The 9,373-nt window shown below is 36.1% G+C and overlaps 1 protein-coding gene across 9 annotated transcripts in view; it reads left to right on the forward strand.

Moving 5' to 3' along the window:
* LOC654858 (putative polypeptide N-acetylgalactosaminyltransferase 9) overlaps window positions 1-4,056 on the forward strand; it is a 35,761-nt gene extending 31,705 nt beyond the window's left edge. For 2 of the 9 annotated variants that reach the window (XR_010336289.1, XR_010336299.1), the window contains 4 exons: window positions 401-471; window positions 518-582; window positions 633-1,272; window positions 1,316-1,682. The gene's annotated coding sequence lies outside the window, so the exon portion shown is untranslated. Of the gene's footprint in view, window positions 1-400; window positions 472-517; window positions 583-632; window positions 1,273-1,315 lie in introns of those variants that run through there. The other 7 variants (XR_010336296.1, XR_010336301.1, XR_010336290.1 and 4 more) reach the window with 7 other exon arrangements.
* Window positions 4,057-9,373: the final 5,317 nt, after the last annotated feature.

Genomic DNA, 9,373 nt, shown 5'->3' on the forward strand with positions numbered 1-9,373 from the left:
TAATATAATAAAGGTCGGTTTACATTAACCCAATTGCAGTCAAACTGCTGATCACGTGATCAAATTGATTGGCGAATTAACTTTTAATTCAGTCTTTTTTAAACCGACTTTTAGTATATTATTTTTTTATTAACCGAGGTTTTGGGTTTGTAATTTTGGGTACAGAAAATATTTTTGTTTTATTTTGTAACATTAATCTTCAAATAGTGTCAATCCCTGCAAGAGCAGCTTTTACAATTCTCGTATAAATTTCGGTTAAGTCTGTTAATCATGGTATCGTGTAATATGAATAATTGTTACAGTTTTTTTTTCACAAATAAATAAATTTATCCGACGATTGTACATGCAGCTCTTATTATTTTTATTTATATTAATCATAAATAATTTCTTCGTTTCTTAGAAATTTTTATCACATGTGTTACTTCCACCTTCAAGGGTTGCCCAACACGAATGCAAAGATTGCATTAAACAGTGAGTAAATCTAAAGTTGCTGAAGTAAAATTAATAATCGTCTTAGGTCGTTCATTGCAATTTCCACTTGGAGTTATGAATTTTGAGAGCTCAAAAGCTGGTGCCTGTGTTGTAAGTTTTAAACTTACTTTTTATGCATTTATTATATGTTTATTTATTAGGAATTGCTTTACAAACTGTTGCGGCCTGCGGGATTCGGAGGATTTCAAAGGCGTTCTTCGTCTGGTTCTTCAGAAATTATTTTTTAACTGACAATAATTATCATTAAACGTTGTTATATTTGTGTGATTGATTATGTTTTTTTTAATAAACGCTAAGGAAATGTGTCTTTTATTGGGGGGCAAATACAAGTTCAATAAATTATAGGCATTTTTGAGCTAAAAAAAATAAATAGAAGAAAAAGGTAAGTGGAAAAATAATGTACAATTACAGTGTTTAAAAAAATCGCGCTAAATCAAATTATTTTAAATCGGTTTTTCCGCGCTAAACTAGATTTAAAAGGTTTGTGAATACGTGTTGTCAATCATTATGAAATTAAAAATCGTACTAAACCGGTAATTTAAAAAATGGCGCGGACACGTGCACTTAAACGGTAAATAAATTTAAAAAATGGCGCGGACAGGTGCTAATTGGTAAATAAATTTAAAAAAAATGGCGCGGACACGTGCTAATTGGTAAATAAATTTAAAAAAAAAATGGCGCGGACATGTGCACTTGAACGGTAAATAAATTAAAAAAAATCGTGCGGACACGTGCACTAAATCGGTATATAAAAAAAATGGCGCGGACACGTGCTAATAGGTAAATAAATTTAAAAAAAAATGGCGCGGACATGTGCTAATAGGTAAATAAATTTAAAAAAAAATGGCGCGGACATGTGCACTTGAACGGTAAATAAATTAAAAAAAATCGTGCGGACACGTGCACTAAATCGGTATATAAAAAAATGGCGCGGACACGTGCACTTAAACGGTAAATAAATTAAAAAAATCGCGCGGACACGTGCACTTAATCGGTAAATAAAAAAAAATGGCGCGGACACGTGCACTAAATCGGTAAATAAATTTAAAAAATCGCGCGGACACGTGCACTAAATCGGTAAATAAAAAAAATGGCGCGGACAGGTGCTAATTGGTAAATAAATTTAAAAAAAATGGCGCGGACATGTGCACTTGAACGGTAAATAAATTAAAAAAAATCGCGCGGACACGTGCACTAAATCGGTAAATAAAAAAAATGGCGCGGACAGGTGCTAATTGGTAAATAAATTTAAAAAAAAATGGCGCGGACATGTGCACTTGAACGGTAAATAAATTAAAAAAAATCGCGCGGACACGTGCACTAAATCGGTAAATAAAAAAAATGGCGCGGACACGTGCTAATAGGTAAATAAATTTAAAAAAAAATGGCGCGGACATGTGCACTTGAACGGTAAATAAATTAAAAAAAATCGTGCGGACACGTGCACTAAATCGGTATATAAAAAAATGGCGCGGACACGTGCACTTAAACGGTAAATAAATTAAAAAAATCGCGCGGACACGTGCACTTAATCGGTAAATAAAAAAAATGGCGCGGACACGTGCTAATAGGTAAATAAATTTAAAAAAAAATGGCGCGGACATGTGCACTTGAACGGTAAATAAATTAAAAAAAATCGTGCGGACACGTGCACTAAATCGGTATATAAAAAAATGGCGCGGACACGTGCACTTAAACGGTAAATAAATTAAAAAAATCGCGCGGACACGTGCACTTAATCGGTAAATAAAAAAAAATGGCGCGGACACGTGCACTAAATCGGTAAATAAATTTAAAAAATCGCGCGGACACGTGCACTAAATCGGTAAATAAAAAAAATGGCGCGGACAGGTGCTAATTGGTAAATAAATTTAAAAAAAATGGCGCGGACATGTGCACTTGAACGGTAAATAAATTAAAAAAAATCGTGCGGACACGTGCACTAAATCGGTATATAAAAAAAATGGCGCGGACACGTGCTAATAGGTAAATAAATTTAAAAAAAAATGGCGCGGACATGTGCACTTGAACGGTAAATAAATTAAAAAAAATCGCGCGGACACGTGCACTAAATCGGTAAATAAAAAAAATGGCGCGGACACGTGCTAATAGGTAAATAAATTTAAAAAAAAATGGCGCGGACATGTGCACTTGAACGGTAAATAAATTAAAAAAAATCGCGCGGACACGTGCACTAAATCGGTAAATAAAAAAAATGGCGCGGACACGTGCTAATAGGTAAATAAATTTAAAAAAAAATGGCGCGGACATGTGCACTTGAACGGTAAATAAATTAAAAAAAATCGTGCGGACACGTGCACTAAATCGGTATATAAAAAAATGGCGCGGACACGTGCACTTAAACGGTAAATAAATTAAAAAAATCGCGCGGACACGTGCACTTAATCGGTAAATAAAAAAAAATGGCGCGGACACGTGCACTAAATCGGTAAATAAATTTAAAAAATCGCGCGGACACGTGCACTAAATCGGTAAATAAAAAAAATGGCGCGGACAGGTGCTAATTGGTAAATAAATTTAAAAAAAATGGCGCGGACACGTGCTAATTGGTAAATAAATTTAAAAAAAAAATGGCGCGGACATGTGCACTTGAACGGTAAATAAATTAAAAAAAATCGTGCGGACACGTGCACTAAATCGGTATATAAAAAAAATGGCGCGGACACGTGCTAATAGGTAAATAAATTTAAAAAAAAATGGCGCGGACATGTGCACTTGAACGGTAGATAAATTAAAAAAAATCGCGCGGACACGTGCACTAAATCGGTAAATAAAAAAAATGGCGCGGACACGTGCTAATAGGTAAATAAATTTAAAAAAAAATGGCGCGGACATGTGCACTTGAACGGTAAATAAATTAAAAAAAATCGTGCGGACACGTGCACTAAATCGGTATATAAAAAAATGGCGCGGACACGTGCACTTAAACGGTAAATAAATTAAAAAAATCGCGCGGACACGTGCACTTAATCGGTAAATAAAAAAAAATGGCGCGGACACGTGCACTTAATCGGTAAATAAATTAAAAAAATCGCGCGGACACGTGCACTAAATCGGTAAATAAATTTAAAAAATCGCGCGGACACGTGCACTAAATCGGTAAATAAAAAAAATGGCGCGGACACGTGCTAATTGGTAAATAAATTTAAAAAAAAATGGCGCGGACATGTGCACTTGAACGGTAAATAAATTAAAAAAAATCGCGCGGACACGTGCACTAAATCGGTAAATAAAAAAAATGGCGCGGACACGTGCTAATAGGTAAATAAATTTAAAAAAAAATGGCGCGGACATGTGCACTTGAACGGTAAATAAATTAAAAAAAATCGTGCGGACACGTGCACTAAATCGGTAAATAAAAAAAATGGCGCGGACAGGTGCTAATTGGTAAATAAATTTAAAAAAAAAATGGCGCGGACATGTGCACTTGAACGGTAAATAAATTAAAAAAAATCGTGCGGACACGTGCACTAAATCGGTATATAAAAAAAATGGCGCGGACACGTGCTAATAGGTAAATAAATTTTAAAAAAAATGGCGCGGACATGTGCACTTGAACGGTAAATAAATTAAAAAAAATCGCGCGGACACGTGCACTAAATCGGTAAATAAAAAAAATGGCGCGGACAGGTGCTAATTGGTAAATAAATTTAAAAAAAAAATGGCGCGGACATGTGCACTTGAACGGTAAATAAATTAAAAAAAATCGCGCGGACACGTGCACTTAATCGGTAAATAAAAAAAAATGGCGCGGACACGTGCACTTAATCGGTAAATAAATTAAAAAAATCGCGCGGACACGTGCACTAAATCGGTAAATAAATTTAAAAAATCGCGCGGACACGTGCACTAAATCGGTAAATAAAAAAAATGGCGCGGACAGGTGCTAATTGGTAAATAAATTTAAAAAAAAATGGCGCGGACATGTGCACTTGAACGGTAAATAAATTTAAAAAAATCGTGCGGACACGTGCACTAAATCGGTAAATAAAAAAAATGGCGCGGACAGGTGCTAATTGGTAAATAAATTTAAAAAAAAATGGCGCGGACATGTGCACTTGAACGGTAAATAAATTTAAAAAAATCGCGCGGACACGTGCACTAAATCGGTAAATAAAAAAATGGCGCGGACACGTGCTAATAGGTAAATAAATTTAAAAAAAAATGGCGCGGACATGTGCACTTGAACGGTAGATAAATTAAAAAAAATCGCGCGGACACGTGCACTAAATCGGTAAATAAAAAAAATGGCGCGGACACGTGCTAATAGGTAAATAAATTTAAAAAAAAATGGCGCGGACATGTGCACTTGAACGGTAAATAAATTAAAAAAAATCGTGCGGACACGTGCACTAAATCGGTATATAAAAAAAATGGCGCGGACACGTGCTAATAGGTAAATAAATTTAAAAAAAAATGGCGCGGACATGTGCACTTGAACGGTAAATAAATTAAAAAAAATCGCACGGACACGTGCACTAAATCGGTAAATAAAAAAAATGGCGCGGACACGTGCTAATAGGTAAATAAATTTTAAAAAAAATGGCGCGGACATGTGCACTTGAACGGTAAATAAATTAAAAAAAATCGTGCGGACACGTGCACTAAATCGGTAAATAAATTAAAAAAATCGCGCGGACACGTGCACTTAATTGGTAAATAAAAAAAAATGGCGCGGACATGTGCACTTGAACGGTAGATAAATTAAAAAAAATCGCGCGGACACGTGCACTAAATCGGTAAATAAAAAAAATGGCGCGGACACGTGCTAATAGGTAAATAAATTTAAAAAAAAATGGCGCGGACATGTGCACTTGAACGGTAAATAAATTAAAAAAAATCGTGCGGACACGTGCACTAAATCGGTATATAAAAAAAATGGCGCGGACACGTGCTAATAGGTAAATAAATTTAAAAAAAAATGGCGCGGACATGTGCACTTGAACGGTAAATAAATTAAAAAAAATCGCACGGACACGTGCACTAAATCGGTAAATAAAAAAAATGGCGCGGACACGTGCTAATAGGTAAATAAATTTTAAAAAAAATGGCGCGGACATGTGCACTTGAACGGTAAATAAATTAAAAAAAATCGTGCGGACACGTGCACTAAATCGGTAAATAAATTAAAAAAATCGCGCGGACACGTGCACTAAATCGGTAAATAAAAAAAATGGCGCGGACACGTGCTAATAGGTAAATAAATTTTAAAAAAAATGGCGCGGACATGTGCACTTGAACGGTAAATAAATTAAAAAAAATCGCGCGGACACGTGCACTAAATCGGTAAATAAAAAAAATGGCGCGGACACGTGCTAATAGGTAAATAAATTTAAAAAAAAATGGCGCGGACATGTGCACTTGAACGGTAAATAAATTAAAAAAAATCGTGCGGACACGTGCACTAAATCGGTAAATAAATTAAAAAAATCGCGCGGACACGTGCACTTAATTGGTAAATAAAAAAAAATGGCGCGGACACGTGCACTTAATCGGTAAATAAATTTAAAAAATCGCGCGGACACGTGCACTAAATCGGTAAATAAAAAAAATGGCGCGGACACGTGCTAATTGGTAAATAAATTTAAAAAAAATGGCGCGGACACGTGCTAATTGGTAAATAAATTTAAAAAAAAATGGCGCGGACATGTGCACTTGAACGGTAAATAAATTAAAAAAAATCGTGCGGACACGTGCACTAAATCGGTATATATAAAAAATGGCGCGGACACGTGCACTTAAACGGTAAATAAATTAAAAAAATCGCGCGGACACGTGCACTTATTCGGTAAATAAAAAAAAATGGCGCGGACACGTGCACTTAAACGGTAAATAAATTTAAAAAATCGCGCGGACACGTGCACTAAATCGGTAAATAAAAAAAATGGCGCGGACACGTGCTAATAGGTAAATAAATTTAAAAAAAAATGGCGCGGACATGTGCACTTGAACGGTAAATAAATTAAAAAAAATCGTGCGGACACGTGCACTAAATCGGTATATAAAAAAATGGCGCGGACACGTGCACTTAAACGGTAAATAAATTTAAAAAATCGCGCGGACACGTGCACTAAATCGGTAAATAAAAAAAATGGCGCGGACACGTGCTAATAGGTAAATAAATTTAAAAAAAAATGGCGCGGACATGTGCACTTGAACGGTAAATAAATTAAAAAAAATCGCGCGGACACGTGCACTAAATCGGTAAATAAAAAAAATGGCGCGGACACGTGCTAATTGGTAAATAAATTTAAAAAAAAATGGCGCGGACATGTGCACTTGAACGGTAAATAAATTTAAAAAAAAATCGTGCGGACACGTGCACTAAATCGGTATATAAAAAAAAAAATGGCGCGGACACGTGCACTTAAACGGTAAATAAATTTAAAAAATCGCGCGGACACGTGCACTAAATCGGTAAATAAAAAAAATGGCGCGGACACGTGCTAATTGGTAAATAAATTTAAAAAAAAAATGGCGCGGACATGTGCACTTGAACGGTAAATAAATCTAAAAAAAATCGTGCGGACACGTGCACTAAATCGGTATATAAAAAAAAATGGCGCGGACACGTGCACTTAAACGGTAAATAAATTTAAAAAATCGCGCGGACACGTGCACTTAATCGGTAAATAAATTAAAAAAATCGCGCGGACACGTGCACTTAATCGGTAAATAAAAAAAAATGGCGCGGACACGTGCTAATTGGTAAATAAATTTAAAAAATCGCGCGGACACGTGCACTAAATCGGTATATAAAAAAAAATGGCGCGGACATGTGCACTTGAACGGTAAATAAATTAAAAAAAAATCGCGCGGACACGTGCACTTAATCGGTAAATAAATTTAAAAAATCGCGCGGACACGTGCACTTAATCGGTAAATAAAAAAAATGGCGCGGACGCGTGCTAATCGGTAAGTAAATTTAAAAAAAATGGCGCGGACACGTGCACTTAATCGGACACGTGCAACTTAATCGGTAAATAAAAAAAATGGCGCCATTTTTTTATTTACCGATTAAGTGCACGTGTCCGCGCGATTTTTTAAATTTATTTACCGTTTAAGTGCACGTGTCCGCGCCATTTTTTTTTATTTACCGATTAAGTGCACGTGTCCGCGCGATTTTTTACATTTATTTACCGATTAAGTGCACGTGTCCGCGGCATTTTTTTTAAACTTATTTACCGAGTAACACGTGTCCACGCCATTTTTTTTATTTACCGATTTAGTGCACGTGTCCACGCCATTTTTTTATTTACCGATTAAGTGCACGTGTCCGCGCGATTTTTTAAATTTATTTACCGTTTAAGTGCACGTGTCCGCGCCATTTTTTTTTATTTACCGATTAAGTGCACGTGTCCGCGCGATTTTTTACATTTATTTACCGATTAAGTGCACGTGTCCGCGGCATTTTTTTTAAACTTATTTACCGAGTAACACGTGTCCACGCCATTTTTTTATTTACCGATTAAGTGCACGTGTCCGCGCCATTTTTTTTTATTTACCGATTTAGTGCACGTGTCCGCGCGATTTTTTAAATTTATTTACCGTTTAAGTGCACGTGTCCGCGCCATTTTTTTTTATTTACCGATTAAGTGCACGTGTCCGCGCGATTTTTTACATTTATTTACCGATTAAGTGCACGTGTGCGCGGCATTTTTTTTAAACTTATTTACCGAGTAACACGTGTCCACGCCATTTTTTTTATTTACCGTTTAAGTGCACGTGTCCGCGCCATTTTTTTTTATTTACCGATTAAGTGCACGTGTCCGCGCGATTTTTTAAATTTATTTACCGATTAAGTGCACGTGTCCGCGGCATTTTTTTTAAACTTATTTACCGAGTAACACGTGTCCACGCCATTTTTTTTATTTACCGATTTAGTGCACGTGTCCGCGCGATTTTTTAAATTTATTTACCAATTAGCACGTGTCCGCGCCATTTTTTTTTATTTACCGATTAAGTGCACGTGTCCGCGCGATTTTTTTAATTTATTTACCGATTACTAAGTGCACGTGTCCGCGCGATTTTTTAAATTTATTTACCGTTTAAGTGCACGTGTCCGCGCCATTTTTTTTTATTTACCGATTTAGTGCACGTGTCCGCGCGATTTTTTAAATTTATTTACCGTTTAAGTGCACGTGTTCGCGCCATTTTTTTTTATTTTCCGATTAAGTGCACGTGTCCGCGGCATTTTTTTAAAATTTATTTATCGAGTAACGTGTCCACGCCATTTTTTTTATTTACCGATTTAGTGCACGTGTCCGCGCGATTTTTTAAATTTATTTACCGATTAAGTGCACGTGTCCGCGCCATTTTTTTTTATTTACCGATTAAGTGCACGTGTCCGCGCGATTTTTTTAATTTATTTACCGATTAAGTGCACGTGTCCGCGCCATTTTTTAAATTTATTTACCGTTTAAGTGCACGTGTCCGCGCCATTTTTTAAATTTATTTACCGTTTAAGTGCACGTGTCCGCGCGATTTTTTAAATTTATTTACCGTTTAAGTGCACGTGTCCGCGCCATTTTTTAAATTTATTTACCGATTAAGTGCACGTGTCCGCGGCATTTTTTTAAAATTTATTTACCGAGTAACACGTGTCCACGCCATTTTTTTTATTTACCGATTTAGTGCACGTGTCCGCGCGATTTTTTAAATTTATTTACCAATTAGCACGTGTCCGCGCCATTTTTTTTTATTTACCGATTAAGTGCACGTGTCCGCGCGATTTTTTTAATTTATTTACCAATTAGCACGTGTCCGCGCCATTTTTTTTTATTTACCGATTAAGTGCACGTGTCCGCGCGATTTTTTAAATTTATTTACCGATTAAGTGCACGTGTCCGCGCGATTTTTT

Source organism: Tribolium castaneum, chromosome 1 (assembly GCF_031307605.1).
Source record: "Tribolium castaneum strain GA2 chromosome 1, icTriCast1.1, whole genome shotgun sequence".
NCBI lineage: Eukaryota > Metazoa > Arthropoda > Insecta > Coleoptera > Tenebrionidae > Tribolium > Tribolium castaneum.